The sequence below is a fragment of the Mirounga leonina genome, unplaced genomic scaffold (assembly GCF_011800145.1).
Source record: "Mirounga leonina isolate KUSES-001 unplaced genomic scaffold, KU_Mleo_1.0 Mir_376, whole genome shotgun sequence".
NCBI classification, from domain to species: domain Eukaryota; kingdom Metazoa; phylum Chordata; class Mammalia; order Carnivora; family Phocidae; genus Mirounga; species Mirounga leonina.
The window spans coordinates 11,493,042-11,509,011 of NW_023270718.1; positions in this window are offsets into that span (position 1 = coordinate 11,493,042).

Here is a 15,970-nt window from a genome sequence, read left to right on the forward strand (position 1 = left end):
TTTCCTCAGAGCCTCGGATCACAGAACACAGAAACAACCCCCCTTATTACTCTTCAAAGCTGGCATTTAATGACAGCCAACAATCTGGACAACCATCAGAGCCCTGGCTTCATTTCAGTATCTTAGTGCGCACAATAACCTTCCCAGGCCGGCAGTATTCTTCCTGATTTGTGGGTGAACAGAAGGAAACTCAGCAAGTTGTGCAAAGGGACAGAAGTAGAAGTGGCAGAGCTGGGAGATGTACATGCTTTGGGTCACTTGCTCAACAAGCAGTCCTTGAATGCCTGGAGAAAACAATTCAAAGGCCACATGAGAATCATCCACCCGCTCATAGGGGCTTCAATTATACTTAGAAAAATATGGCCAATGGAAGATCATAAAAGAAGGGCACCTGGGTAGCCCAGTTGGTTAAGCATCTGCCTTCGGCTCAGGTCATGGGATCATGCCCTGTGTCAGGGTCCCTGCTCAGTGGGGAGTCTGCTTTTCCCTCTGCCTCCCCCTCACCCCCGCTTGTGCTCTCTCTCTCGCTCCCTCTCTCAAATAAATAAAATTTAAAAAAAAAAAAAGAGGTTTGAAGAGAGCAAAGACATTTCGGTGTGAGCAAGGTACTGTAAAAGAAGAAATTATAATTTAAAACCTATATGCAACTAAAAAATGGCACTTAAAACAAAAATCAATTTGAGATACAAGGAGAACTTGATTAGAGCAAAGAAAAGAAAAAGCAATTGTGGAGAAGGAATTTAATATGTTGCCTTTGGAATCAGACATATCTAGTATATGAAATAAACAATGAAAAATTGAATAAAAATTAATAAGTTCAATTTAATAGGTGTATATAGGATTTTTGTACCCTATGGTTTCAAGAATATATGTGTGCTTAATCACAAAAAACTTTAATATTAAAGTATAAATTTTTATAGGTGACATTATCTAATCATAAATTAACAGAAGTATGAGTAAATAATAAAGTATAGGTAAATAATAAAAAGATTATAAAATTATCTTAATTTCCTGAGCATTAAGAAATAACTTCCAAACTAATCCTTGAACCAAAGAGAAAATAAAATCAGATTATAAACTACCTTAAAAGAGAGAACATGGAGTTCCTGGGTGGCTTAGTTCATTGGGCATCTGACTCTTGATTTCAGCTCAGGTCATGATCTCAGGGTTGTGGGATCAAGCCCTGCATCAGGCTCTGCGATCAGTAGAGGGTATGCTTGAGATTTCTCTCTTCCTCTCTGCTCCTCCCCTGGCACTCATGCATGCATGTGCGTTCTCTCTCTCTCTCAAATAAATAATCTTTTTTTTTAAATAATAAAAATGAGAACACAACAAAATAAATGGTGCACAGCTAAGCTGTATAACAGGAAAAATTATGGCCTTGGCTGTATTATTAAAGTAGAATTATCAAAAAGAATATTTTACTTTAAGGAATTGGAAAAACAGTAATAAAAAACCAAAAATGAAACATTTATCAAGTTAATTGAGATTAAAGCCAAAGTTAATGAAATGGAGAATGAAGAGAAAGGAAAGGTTAAGATAATAGATAAACCCCTCCCAAGCCTGATTCAGAAAACAAAAATATTATAAATGAGAAAAAAGATAACCTCAGGTACAGAAAAGATGAATTATAAGACCTTACACAGAACTATATGGACACTTTCCTAATATAAATAAACAAAAGTGACCCAAGAAGCAGCAGAAAACTCAAATAGAATAATTATCATGGAAGTGACATGGACACAAAGCCCAGGAGACTTTATAGCTGACTTTAAATCTAACATTAACTATTCCAAATTGTTAAATAATTCCACATCAAAACAAAATGGACAGCTTCACACAATATTAAATGAAGATAACATAATACCCACATCTGATAGATGGTATAAAAAAGAAATTTATCATCCAGACTCATCTACGAATATAAATATATGTTAAAAATATTTTAAAAAGAGAGAAAAGAAAGTATTTAATCAAACCAGCAGTGTATCTAAAGCAAAACACTATGACCAGTTTATTTCAGGAATACAAGAATGCTTCAATTTCAGAAAATTTGTCAATAAAGTTTATTCAACAGTCTAAAGAACTCATCCCCAAGAAAAACTATGAATAATCAACATGGGATGCCTTTCCGCTGGACTTCCCTGTTAGACATTATATAATTCATATTGGAGAGGGACCCCATGAATGTCATGAATGTGGTAGAGCTTTTGGTAGGACATCTCAACTAATTAGGCATCAAAAACTAACACTGAAGAGAAACTATTCTGTTGTAATTCGTTTGGGAAATCTTTCAGTCACATCTTTGATTTTAATATTTATCAAAGAAAGCATAATAGAGGGAAGCCTTATGAGTATAGTCAATATAGGAGATCTTTCTTTCAGAGCTCTGGCTTTATTTCACAGCAGAGAACTCACATTGAAGAGAAGCCTTATGGATATATTCAGTGTGGGAAATACTTCAGTCGGAGTTCTCACTTTGTTATCAGAGAATTCATACTGAAGAGAAACTGCATGAGTATCCTCAGTGTGGAAAATCTTTCAGCTGGAGTTCTTTACTTATTAGGCATAGAGAACTCATACTGGAGAGCAATCTCATGAGTGTCACAACTGTGCAAAATCTTTCAACTAGAATTCTCACTTTATTGAATATCAAAGAACTCATATTGGACAGAATCCCTATAAATGTAGTCCATGTATGCCAGCTAGCTTTACCCTACCTTAAAGGGCCAGGGAGTGGGTGGACAGAGTGGGATAAATCCAGTGTTGTTAATACTGGAGCAAAATTAAAAAGTAGCAATTTGATGTTATACAGGATTTTTTTTTTTAAGATTTTATTTATTTTTTTGACAGAGACACAGCGAGAGAGGGAACACAAGCAGATTGAGTTGGAGAGGGAGAAGCAGGCTTCCCGCTAAGCAGGGAGCCCGATGCAGAGCTTGATCCCAGGACTCTGGGATCATGACCTGAGCCGAAGGCAGACGCTCAACGACTGAGCCACCCAGGCGCCCCTATACAGGATTTTTAAAAAAGATTTTATTTATTTGAGAGGGAGAGAGAACAAGCAAAAGCACAAGAGCAGGGGGAAGGAGAAGCAGACTCCCTGCTGAGCAGGGAGCCCAAAGTGGGGCTTGATCCCAGGACACTGGGATCATGACCTGAGCCAAAGGCAGCCGCTTAACCGACTGAGCCACCCAGGTGCCCCACAGGATTTTTTTTTTTTTTTAGTTGAATATGATTGCCATTATCTTCATTACTTTATCCACCTGAAACAGGGCCATGGCCCAAGACTAAGGTTCCATCGTCCTTCCATCTCAAATCTTTCTGAGTAGAAAGATTGGGGAAGAAAGCCCAAGTTAAAATAAGTTGTTCTCGGGGAAGAAGGGGTCAGGCCCTCAGAGAACACATCCAGCTCTGGAGGGAAAGTGGTGATGTAACCAAGTCCAAGCTTGTTCCACTCATAGTGGAACAGGTCAATAAGTGGAGAGGCAAGATGCTGGGGTAAGGAAAGTGACTTTATTCAGGAATCCAGCAGACTGAGAAGGTGATGGACTATGTCCTAATGAACAATCTTAACTTAACATGAAATTTGAACTTCTTTTGTAGCCCAAGCTCCTGGGTGGTCCTAACAGACCAGGTTCGCCCACTCAATGCCGACAAAATCCAAAGGCAGAGAGACAGGTGGTGGTGAAACAAGAAAGAAATTTATTTCAGTGAGGCCAACCCCAGGAAGACAGTGGACTAATGTCTCAAAGACTATTTCCAAAGTGCTGAAAATAGTTCCATATTTATAAAAGGAAAAGGTGGGGCAAAGGTGGGTGGGTATGTGAAGGTAGGTACTGAGGGTCAAATCAGTCACTGTCTTGGAGTCAATCACGGGGCCTTGCTGGCTCAGGGCAGTCCTTATTATTTGAGGGGGTAGCTTTGGTTCCCTTCAGGGGATGCTTTGCCCTCAGGTTCTTCCACTTGAGCCAAGAGACAAGTGGAAAGAAGAACCCAACTAGAAAGTTTGAGGTCAAAATGGAGGGAGCTGAGGTCCTCTTTCATTTTTATGTTAGGAAGAGGAGGAATTGGGAGGAGTTGGAGTCAAGAGGTGACTTGATATCTGTAAACATTTAGATGCCAGCAAGGATTCAAAGAAGGCTGTGAAACTGTCACCAGCTAGACCCCAAGATCTGACCTTTACTGCTCATCTGCTTGTATGCACCGACCTTTATTCCACATTTTTCCTTTAGCTCGTCTTTCCAGCTCATCTCTTAGGCAAAAGACCTAAGGGGCGGGTGCCTGGGTGGTTCAGTCGTTAAGCGTCTGCCTTTGGCTCAGGTCATGATCCCAGGGTCCTGGGATCGAGCCCCACATCAGGCTCCCTGCTCTGTGGGAAGCCTGTTTCTCCTTCTCCCACTCCCTCTGCTTGTGTTCCCTCTCTCGCTGTGTCTCTCTCTGTCAAATAAATAAATAAGATCTTAAAAAAAAAAAAGACCCAAGGGGCATAGCATCCCATGATGGAAACCAAAAGCATTCCTCAAGCAGTAACAAACTGCTCTAAAAAATAAAGTCTCTCAATTTGACAGGAGTAGTAGCAGCATCAGCAGTATGATGGAGTTAAGACTCAGTGTGGCAAGGCAAAAAGGCTTGAGTTCAAATCCTGTCAGCAACACTTCCTAATTGGTTGATTTTGAACTCGCTCTCTCTGGATTCAATCTCTTTGCATTTAGACTGAAGAAAATAAAACGTAGCTCACAAAGTATTGTGAGTATCAAAATATTTAGTGTATGCATTTAGTATTTAAAAGAATGCAGAATTCTGCCAGCATTAATTTACCAGCTCTCTTAGATGTCTGCAGAGGTGCTCAACCCTGATTGCACATTGGAAATCACTTGGGAGTCCTTGAAAAATACGTGCTGGGACCCATACCCAGGAATCCCATATTGTTTACAAATGTTGCATATTTAAAAAATTATTTGTAAATTATATTTACAAGTTTACCACAAACTTTTGTGGGTTAAAACAATACAAATTTGTCATCATACAGTTCTGGAGGTCAGAAGTCTAAAATGGGTTTCACTGTGCTAAGATGAAGCAGTCAGCAGGATTGCATTCCTTCTGGAGGCTCTAGGAGAGAATGGTTTTTTGCCTTTCCAGCTTCTAGAGCCTGTCTGCATCCCCTGACTTGTGGCCCCCATCAGTAATTTTATCAGTCCAATCTCAGCTTCCTTTGTCACACCTGTTTCTCTGACTCTCATTCTCCTGCCTCCTCCTTTCACTTATAAGGACCCCATGACTGCATTGAGCCCACCAGAATAATCCAAGACAATCTCTCCATCTCAAGATCCTTAGCTTGATCATATCTGCGCCAAGTCCTTTTGCCATCCATATAAGGGAACATATTTACAAATTCCTGGGGTTATGATATGTATATCTTAGTGGGGAGGGGAGGGGAGGACATCACTCTAACAACCACAGGAAGTTCCAGAGATACCATATTCCATTCGGAGGCATGTCTGGGGCACCAGGGCCAAGGAAAGCATCCTGGCTAGAAGGTCTCTGCTGCCACTTCCCTTGATTCCAGCCCCTTTCCATGCCTACCTCTCCAGCTTTCCTTGCCTAAAATCTTTCCAATAGGGCCCTTTTCTGCCTCAAAACAGCCACCAGCAGTTTATGTCGTTGCTAACAAGGACAACCAAACTGATTAAATTGGAAGAGGGGAGAAGGCATTTATTGTCCCATGTGGCATTAGTTAGTAGGTCCAGAAAGCACCAGAGGATTCTCCCCTAGCTAAGCCAATAGGATCCTGTTACTAGCTGAAATCAAATTCTCAGCAACAAGAAGCCCTCTGCCAGATTCATTCTGCGCCTGCACTCTCAGGCGCATCTTAGGTATTAACTTAAATGAGACACAGACTCTCAAACTCTGTTTAAATATGAAATCTAGCAGAAGCCTTTAATCCCATCCCAGGCACGGTGCTTGAGGGGGTTGGGAGAGCTGGGGAAGAAGACATGGCAATAACTGTCTTTTGGGGCTTAACAGTGAAAACTCTCCCAAAACCTTGCAGGTGTCAAGTGAAAAAAATCTGGGCTTAAAAGAGAGACTTTATTGGGAAAAACTACAGTGATAGGAAGCTCTGACCACAAGATCTGCCTTTCAAAGGTCAGGCAGAAAAAGGTTTTGCTTTTATGGAGTTGCTAGAAAAAAAGAACAGGCATTGGACAGTTGATCAAGGAACGTCTTCTCTTCTCCCTCTCCTCCCTCTCCTCCTCCTTCTCTTTTGTCACCTGATTTTCCTGAGGGATGTTGAGGGGCTATTCTGCATTCTCATGCTGCCCAAGCTGATGGTACCTCAGAGTTTAGGGTCCTGTGGGGAGAAGAGATTAACTAAAGTTTGGTCATATCAAGGTCACAAATACCTACTTTTTACCTTTTTAAAAATAAGCTCTATATCCAACATGGGGCTTGAACTCACAATCCCAAGATCAAGAGTTGCACGCTCTATGGATTGATCCAGATAGGCACCCCAAGGTCACAAATATTTTGTTCCAACTGATCAAAAGGGACAAATAGTTCAGCTAATCTTGTATGAGACAAAGGATGGGAAAGTGTCTGGCCCTATCCTAGATAAACAAGGGTGTTATCTGGGGTCTTATCTAATTCAAATGGGGAATGGTGGTTTTTTGCAGTAATACTTTTCCAGGAACATAAGGCTGGGGAGATTTCTTCCACTGCTGCTGTTTTCCAGGAATACAGGGTGGGGTAGAGTTCAACATTCTCACAGGAAACAAAGTTTTGTTTTTTGGGGTTTTTTTTGGACAGAGAGAGACCCAGCGAGAGAGGGAATACAGCAGGGGGAGTGGGAGAGGGAGAAGCAGGCCTCCCGCCAAGCGGGAGCCTGATGCGGGGCTCGATCCCAGGACCCTGGGATCATGACCTGAGCCAAAGGCAGATGCTTATCGACTGAGCCACCCAGGCACCCCAGGAAACAAAGATGTTAACAGAAATGTATCATCAGGGGCATAATGGGGATGAGATCATCAGAATGGGAAGCTATACTTGGAGATTAACATTTTCTCAAAGAGGGTGTAACAACATCTGAAGTCCAGCTGTCTGACAAGTCTTCTTACTCTACAGAGTAGCCTTCTGCAGCTTTACTGGCAAAGGGGATATCCCTGCTCTCATCTCACTGGGATTTTTCTACCTGCATTGAGAAGAGCCAATGGCAAAAATTCCATTCACAACACCAAGAGAAAGAAAAGCAGGTTTAAGAAGCTAAAAACTCACAAAATGGGAAGAAAAAGGATGAGTGAGCAATGCTCATAAGGGAGTGGTGCCCTCTGGAATTGTGTGAGGGGCTGTCCAATTGGATAATTAATGTCAGGCAGAATGATCTTTTGTTCTTGGAGCTGGAAACACAGCTAAACCTAGGAGGCCCAGCTGGGTCAAAGGAGAGCTAATCAGCAGCATTCCATCCAGTCCCAGGGTGGGATGCTCTGGGCTGCTTCTGCCTACAACCTTCCCTCGTGTGTGTGAGGTGGAGTGGTTCCTGACAGAGGCACCAACACTCAGCCTGAACACCCTGACTTTGAGGGCTCCAATTAAGGGTCCCTCCTGGCAGCAATGAGGAAATTGAGGCTTCAGGAGAAAAGGAGACAACTCCAAACCAGGAGTTGAAGGATTCCAGGATTTCCGAGTCAGTCTGGTCTAAAACTGACAGGTAGTGGGGAAAACCCAAGCTCTGGAGTGAGATGGTCTTGGTTCAAATCTCAGCTTTTCCACTTACCAGCTGTGCTACCTTGAGCTAGTTACTTAACCTTTCCTATGCCTCAGTTTTTCTAGCTGTTTCACAGGGAAGTTAAGATAGTGTCTATCTTGGGGCACCTGGGTGGCTCAGTCGGTTAAGTGTCTTCCTTTGGCTCAGGTCATGATCCCAGAGTCCTGGGATCGAGTCCCTCATCAGGTTCCCTGCTCGGCGGAGAGCCTGCTTCTCCCTTTCCCTCTGCTGCTCCCCCTACTCTCGCTCTGTCAAATAAATAAATAAATAATCTTAAAAAAAAAAGTGTCTATCTTAACAGGATTGCTGAGAAAAGTACTGAGTTAATACATGTGCTTTACAGGGCTGACAGTAGATCCTTAATCTATTGCTATTGTCATTACTATTATTATTAGCTCCTCTTTCAACCCTCCACCAATTTATAAGAGCTAAATAATAAAAAAGTGAGAAGAACCAGAATCACCCTGAAAGAGGAGGACAATGAGAGAGGGCGAGCTCTACTAAATAGTAACATAAAGCTTCTATAATTTTAAAATTGTAATATTGGCACATGAATAGACAGGTCAACTCAATAGAAAATCCAGAAGTACTGGGGCGCCTGGGTGGCTCAGTCATTAAGCGTCTGCCTTCGGCTCAGGCCATGATCCCAGGGTCTTGGGATCGAGTCCCACATCAGGCTCCCTGCTCGGCGGGAGGCCTGCTTCTCCCTCTCCCACTCCCCCTGCTTGTGTTCCTGCTCTCGCAATCTCTCTCTCTCTGTCAAATAAATAAAATCTTAAAAAAAAAAAAAAAAAGAAAATCCAGAAGTACTCAAATGCATGTGGAAATTTAGTGTATGATAAAAGGGGCACCTCAAAACAGTGAGGAAAATGTAAACTAGCTAGTATAACTATAGAGCCATATGGCAAAAGATAAAATGGAAGTCATTCCTCACACCATACACTAGGATGAAGTACTGTACTATTCATCTAATACTACATAAGTACTAGAAGATACATAGGTGAATTCCCCCATAACTTGAGAATATTTCCTATCCATGAATCAAAATCCAGAAGCAATAAAGGAAAACAATTATAAATTTGATAAACTTTAACATGGATAAAAAAAACCCCACAACACTATTAGCAACATAAAAACAATTATAAACTGAAAAACTGCAATTTGTAATTTAAACTATTTAAAATATTGCCAATAAAGAACTTGTAAAACTAGAGTAAAAGACTAACAACCCTACAGAAAAATGGGCAAAATATAAACAATTCAAGAACAAGAAATAAAATGGCTCTTAAACATATTAAAAGATGCTCATAATTAGAGAAATTCTTACTCATAAAGATATGCCAACTAGAACTACACTGAAATACTATTTCTTACCTATCAGATTTGCAGAGAGTTAAAAGTTTGATGCCACAGCCAGCTTATGAGACTGTCTGCCCCTCCTACATTGTTCGTGGGATGCAAAAAGGCACAACACCAAAGGAGAGGAATTGGGCAAAAGTACATATACATTTACCTTTGACCAGCCAATCCCACTTCTATTCTATTCCAAATATACGCTGGCAGAAAGACAAAATGACCCAAGCACAGAGAGAAAGAGTTGGGGGCAGGACAGAGAGAATCTCAAGCAAACTCCTTGCTGAGCATGGAGCCCAATGTAGGGCTCGATCGCATGACCCTCAGATCATGACCTGAGCCAAAACTAAGAGTTTGGCTTAACCGACTGAGCCAAGTAGTCACCCCATGCAGCACTATTTTTTTTTTTTAATATTTTATTTATTTATTTGAGACAGAGAGAATGAGAGAGAGAGAGCACATGAGAGGGGGGAGGGTCAGAGGCAGAAGCAGGCTCCCCGCCGAGCAGGGAGCCTGACGCGGGACTTGATCCAGGGACTCCAGGATCATGACCTGAGCCGAAGGCAGTCGCTTAACCAACTGAGCCACCCAGGCGCCCGCAGCACTATTTTTAATAGCGAAAAGCTGGACACGGCTTCTATGTCATCAATAGAGGGCTAATGGAAGGAACTGCCATCCTGCCACTCAGTAGTGCCCAGGACAACTGTCAGACAGTGGTCTCCCCAGCCAAATGGTTAGGTGGGAACAACAAAGTACATTATAGGACTATGTGTGGTATAGGACCTTTACCTAAGGAAGGGGGTAGAATACACAAGCAGAATGTTATTTGCAGGGTGCCTGGGTGGCTCAGTTGGTTGGGCGACTGCCTTCGGCTCAGGTCACGATCCTGGAGTCCCTGGATCGAGTCCCGCATCGGGCTCCCTGCTCGGCAGGGAGTCTGCTTCTCCCTCTGACCCTCCTCCCTCTCATGCTCTTTGTCTCTCATTCGCTCTGTCTCAAATAAATAAATAAAATCTTAAAAAAAAAAAAGAATGTTATTTGCATATACATGTATTTTATTTTTAATGGAAGAAGTGGGGGGCAGGGAAGGGGAAAAAAATAAAATGGAAGGATAATCCAAAACTTACATAAATGGTTACCAGTGGAGGAGAGCAGGAATAGAGGGAAGAGCAGGCATAGAGGCTAGGCTTCTCTGAGTATATGCTGTTTTTGTAGTTTTCACTTTGGAGCCATAAAAGTGTTTTGTATTAATATAAATTAGGTTTTTTAAAAAAAATTTTTTAAGATTTTATTTATTTAAGAGAGAGAGCACCCAAGTCGGGGGAGGGGAGAGGGATCGAGATGCCGGTCTTGATCCAGGACCCCGGGATCATGATCTGAGCCGAAGGCAGACACATAACTGGGTCACCCAGGTGCCCCAAATTAGGTTTCTTTACCGCGATCTCTAGGGGTGCCTGGGTGGCTTAGTCAGTTAAGCATCTGCCTTCAGCTCGGGGTCCTGGGATCAAGCCTCGAATCGGGCTCAGTCTGCTTCTCCCTCTGCCCTCTTCCTTGTGCTGTCTCAAATAAACAAAATATATATTTTTTTAATAATTAGAGGTAGTCTTTCTTTTTTTTAAGATTTTATTTATTGGAGTGCCTGGGTGGCTCAGTCGGTTAAGTGGCTGCCTTCGGCTCAGGTCATGATCCTGGGGTCTTGGGATCGAGCCCCACGTCCAGCTCCCTGCTCAGCGGAGAGCCTGCTTCTCCCTCTCCCTCTGCCTCCCACTCTGCCTACTTGTGCTCTCTATCTGTCAAATAAATAAAATCTTAAAAAAAAAAGACTATTTATTTGACAGAGAGAGTGAGCACAAGCAGGAGGAGCGGCAGGCAGAAGGAGAAGCAGGCTCCCCGCTGAGTAAGGAGCCCAACGTGGGGCTCGATACCAGGACCCCGGGATCACGACCTGAGTCAAAGGCAGATGCTTAACTGACTAAGCCACCCAGGTGCCCCAAATAAAATCTTAAAAAATAATAATAAAGTGATGGCTAAAAAGAAAGTATTCAGTGAAAACATTACCGCATTGATAATAATTATTTCCAGTAACTTTAGAGCACAGTAATCTCACTGTGGAGATATAGTCTAAGGACAAAAAGAATTGCAGAGAAATCTTGAATTCTCCCTAATAATATTGAAGATAATTTGAAACATAAACCAAGTAATTCTCCTGATGTAATTAGGAACCAAGATTTCAGCAATAATAAAAAATTAAAGCCCAGTAATTCCTAAATTTGAATTAGAATTATCAAGATAAATCCAAAATGTGTTTTCTCTTGAAAATATATATCCCAACTTTGTCCACTGAAGAGGTTTATAACAATAACTACCCTAGTGGTAATGATACTCCTAGTGCCCAGATCTCTAAAACACATTTCCCGCTACAAAGAACCAGGGTTCCTCGGAGAAGTAGCTAATTCCAGGACAGGGGCAGGAAATTTACAGAATGAGCCTTGCCACATATTCTCTGACTAGAAAGCAAAGTTATCAAAACCTACTCAGATCATGTCAAAAGAACACAGAAGCCAGCTTGAGGGAGCTGCTCGTGGCCACCATTTGGACAACCGAAGCATCAAATTATTCACTGCAACAGATTAAAACACACAGAATACGTTAAAAATCTATGTATATAAAACATACTCACTGGCTATCTTTGGAGATTGCTAGCACATCTGTTTTCTCAAAGCAAAGGCAAAGAATGAAGCATTTATCCTGTTTTTCCTAAACAAACTCTACCTCCTCAGGGTAACCAAAAAATTAGTTAAGGGAAAGCTTTTCTTATGGAAGAATTCCAGCAAAAAGATGCGAAAGAAGTGATATAATTAGAAAACTACCATTTTATAACTCCTAATGAAATAGCGGGTATAAGCAATGACTGCTAAAACCATTCTGCAAAAAATGCTAGACAATTCTATGATAGATGAATCAGGCTGTCAACACTTCATCAAAATAAACATCACAGAAGTGCACCAGACATTGTGCTTTCGCTTTCTTCCTTCCTTTCTTCTTTCTTTTTTAAAGATTTTATTTATTCATTTGAGAGAGAGAGCATGAGCAGGGAAGAGAGGGAGAAGTGGGCTCCCTGACTCGGGGCTCGATCCCAGGACCCTGGGATCATGACCGGAGCTGGAAGGCAGACGCTTAACCAACTGAGCCACCCAGGTGCCTCTATGCGCTTTCTGATATGATACAAAAGAACACACATGCAACACTTTGGATTGTCAAATATACAAACTTGAATCCGATTAAGCCTCTACATCCAACCACCAGTTTACAGGAAAAACAAGGCAACAAGAAATGACATCATAAGGATACCATCACCAAAATCCAGAATGTAGTAAATCCTATGGGAAAAATTTACCTGCTTTCAACAAACAGAAACAAAAGGAAAAAGCACGTGTGGGGGAAATCCATAAATTACAAGACTTAAGCACACATTAACCAAACGCAAAGTGTGAACCTTGTTCAGATCCTAATTTAAATAAACAAAATGACAGGGGCGCCTGGGTGGCTCAGTCGTTAAGCGTCTGCCTTCGGCTCAGGTCAGGATCCCAGGGTCCTGGGATCGAGCCCTGCATCGGGCTCCCTGCTCGGCGGGAAGCCTGCTTCTCCCTCTCCCACTCCCCCAGCTTGTGTTCCCTCTCTCACTGTGTCTCTCTCTGTCAAATAAATAAATAAAATCTTTAAAAAAAATAAAAAAATAAACAAAATGTAAAAAAATGGACACAAGTGGGGTAAACACTGGATATTTGGTATTAAGGAATTATTGCTAATATTTTTAGGTGTGTTAATGACTGTAGTTATGTATTTAAAAGTCATCTTCTTCCCCGTTGTATCTTTTTTTCCCCAATAGATGTTGGCACCCTTATGTACTGATTTTTTTTTTTTTTTTTTAAGATTTAATCATTTGAGAGAGAGATAGCAAGAGAGAGCATGAGCAGGGGGCAGAGGGAGAAGCAGATTCCCCGCTGAGCAGGAAGCCTCACTCAGGGATCTCAACAGGGGGCTCCACGTGGGGCTCAATCCCAGGGCCCTGGGATCATGACCTGAGCAGAAGGCAGATGCTTTAACCGGCTGAGCCACCCAGGTGCCCCTTTATGTACTGATTTTTATTTTTTCCTTTTATTGTTATGTTAATCACCATACATCATTAGTTTTTGATGTAGTGTCCCATGATTCATTGTTTGTGCATAATACCCAGTGCTCCATGCAGAAGGTGCCCTCTTTAATACCCATCACCAGGCTAACCCATCTTCCCACCCCCATATGTACTGATTTTGTCTTAGTGAGACATAATTCACATACACCCATTTAAAGTGTACAATTCAATGGTTGTTTTTTTTTTTTTTAAGATTTTATTTATTTATTTGAGACAGAGAGAATGAGAGACAGAGAGCATGAGAGGGAGGAGGGTCAGAGGGAGAAGCAGACTCCCTGCCGAGCTGGGAGCCCGATGCGGGACTCGATCCCAGGACTCCAGGATCATGACCTGAGCCAAAGGCAGTCACTTAACCGACTGAGCCACCCAGGCGCCCTCAATGGTTTTTAATAGTTTTACCATCACTACCATCAACTTTAGAACATTTTTGCCACCCCCCAAAAAAACTGATATCCATGTAGCAATCACTCATGTTTTCCCTCAAACTTCCCCAGCCCTAGGCAACCACTTACTTACTTTCTCTGTGGATTTTCCTATTCTACCAAAAATCATTCTCTTTTACAGATAGAATCTTAGGTATTTATGAGTGAAATGATATGGGATTTGCTTCAAAATAACCCAGGGTGGCGCCTGGGTGGCTCAGTCGTTAAGCGGCTGCCTTCGGCTCAGGTCATGATCCTGGAGTCCCGGGATAGAGCCCCGCATCGGGCTCCCTGCTCAGCGGGGAGTCTGCTTCTCCCTCTCCCACTCCCCCTGCTTGTGTTCCTGCTCTCGCTATCTCTCTGTCAAATAAATAAATAAAATCTTAAAAAAAAAAAAAAAAAAACCCAGTGGTGGCTGGGAGCAAGTGGAGATAAGATTAAATTTAAAAAGCCGAATGATGACAGTAAATGAAGTTGGATAAATGCATGGAGGGAAGCATGGGTTTTAATCACACTATTTGCCTTACTCTTGTATGTTTGAAATTTTCCATAATTGGGATTCCTGGGTGGCTTAGTTGGTTACGCGTCTGCCTTTGGCCAGGTCATGATCCCAGGGTCCTGGGATCGAGCCCCGCATCGGGCTCTCTGCTCAGCAGGATGCCTGCTTCTCCCTCTCCCTCTGCCTGTGGCGCCCCCTGCTGGTGCTGTCAAATAAATAAAATCTTTTTTGTTAAAAAAAAAATTTTGGGGGGGGGTGCCTGGGTGGCTCAGATGGTTAAGCGTCTGCCTTCGGCTCAGCTCATGATCCCAGGGTCCTGGGATCGAGTCCCGCATCGGGCTCCCTGCTCCTTGGGAGCCTGCTTCTCCCTCTGCTTCTCTCTCTCTCTGTCTCTCAAGAATAAATAAAATCTTAAAAAAAAAAAATTTTTTTTTCCCCATAATAAAACCAAGGTCATTTATGATGTCATAAGGAAAAGTCCCAAGGTGGACATAGGCAATATTAACTGACTCAGTGACTCAAAGAGGATCCCATTACCAACTCCGGTTCTTTCCGTCTTTCTGCTCTGCCATTCTCAGCATGTCGACTTTGCCTCTTGGGCTTCCTCAAGGTGCTGACATGGCAGTACTGTTCTACACATTATACGCAGACAACACCGTCCAGAGACGATGAAAGGGGACATACTAGTGTCTTATGGCCATTTTTGAAGGGAACTGAAGGGAACTTCCCCAGGAGCCCCCAGCAGATGTGTCATTTCTCCTTGGCCAGAACGCCCTTGCCTAATTCAGTAACACGGCAAGAGGCACGAGCCCACTCATCAAGATTCTCCCTTTGGGAGCTATATTCCAGACTTCCCGGAGGAATCTACAAATTGCAGGGTCCTGTTAACAAGCATGAAGTACTTAAGAAGATGATGGCTGTTGGGTCAGCCCCAGGAAGAGTCCAAGCAAGGAGGGCTGGTCACAGGAGCACCCCAGACACGAGGGAACAACAATTCAGGAGCTTACGAGGTTTGAGCAGATCCAGAGTGGCTTCCGCCGGCCTGGGAAGGTTCCTGTGGTCTCCCTTCTGAGAGCCGGGGCGGGTCAGCTGCTGGCGGGTCTCAGCCTCTGACCCCACAACGCAGCGAGACAGCACACTCAACAACAGACCATATGTAACAGAACGGACCCATAACCTCTGCAGCAATAGGGCCAAACAGTCAGGACTTGGTCACTAACTGCCAGCTTCCCTATTTTTTATTTGTTGCCCGTCCCACTTAGGGCCAACCGGAGAAAGCAAAATAATTCTCCCCTAAGCAGTCCTAAACCTACGGGGCCCGCTTAGAGCTAGCCGGTCTCAGCTTCCACACTCGACACCGGCCGCTCCCCTGCCCGCCTCTGGCCTCCGCGGAACGCACGGGATGGCTGCGGACTGCCTCGCTGTAGCGGGTTCTGGGCCGACAGGCGTTCCTAGCCCCCTTCAAGGCGTCTTCGTTCACTTCCACAGCGGGTCGAGGTGACTGAAAGGCCGACCAGGAAAGGGTGCGGCCGAGCGCAGTTCCGACACGAACGCAGGCCTCGACGCTGGTCGCAGACGCCGGCCATTCTGGCGTCGCGGCCTCGGAGAGTGAGTCGCGTCCGTGAACCCGGGCTGCGGGGAGAGGCGCTCCACGGAGCACAGCCTAAGAAGAACGACTGTCTGTACCATAACACGAGCCGCTCTAACGAGTCTCAGGCCGCCGCCGGGGACGAGACACC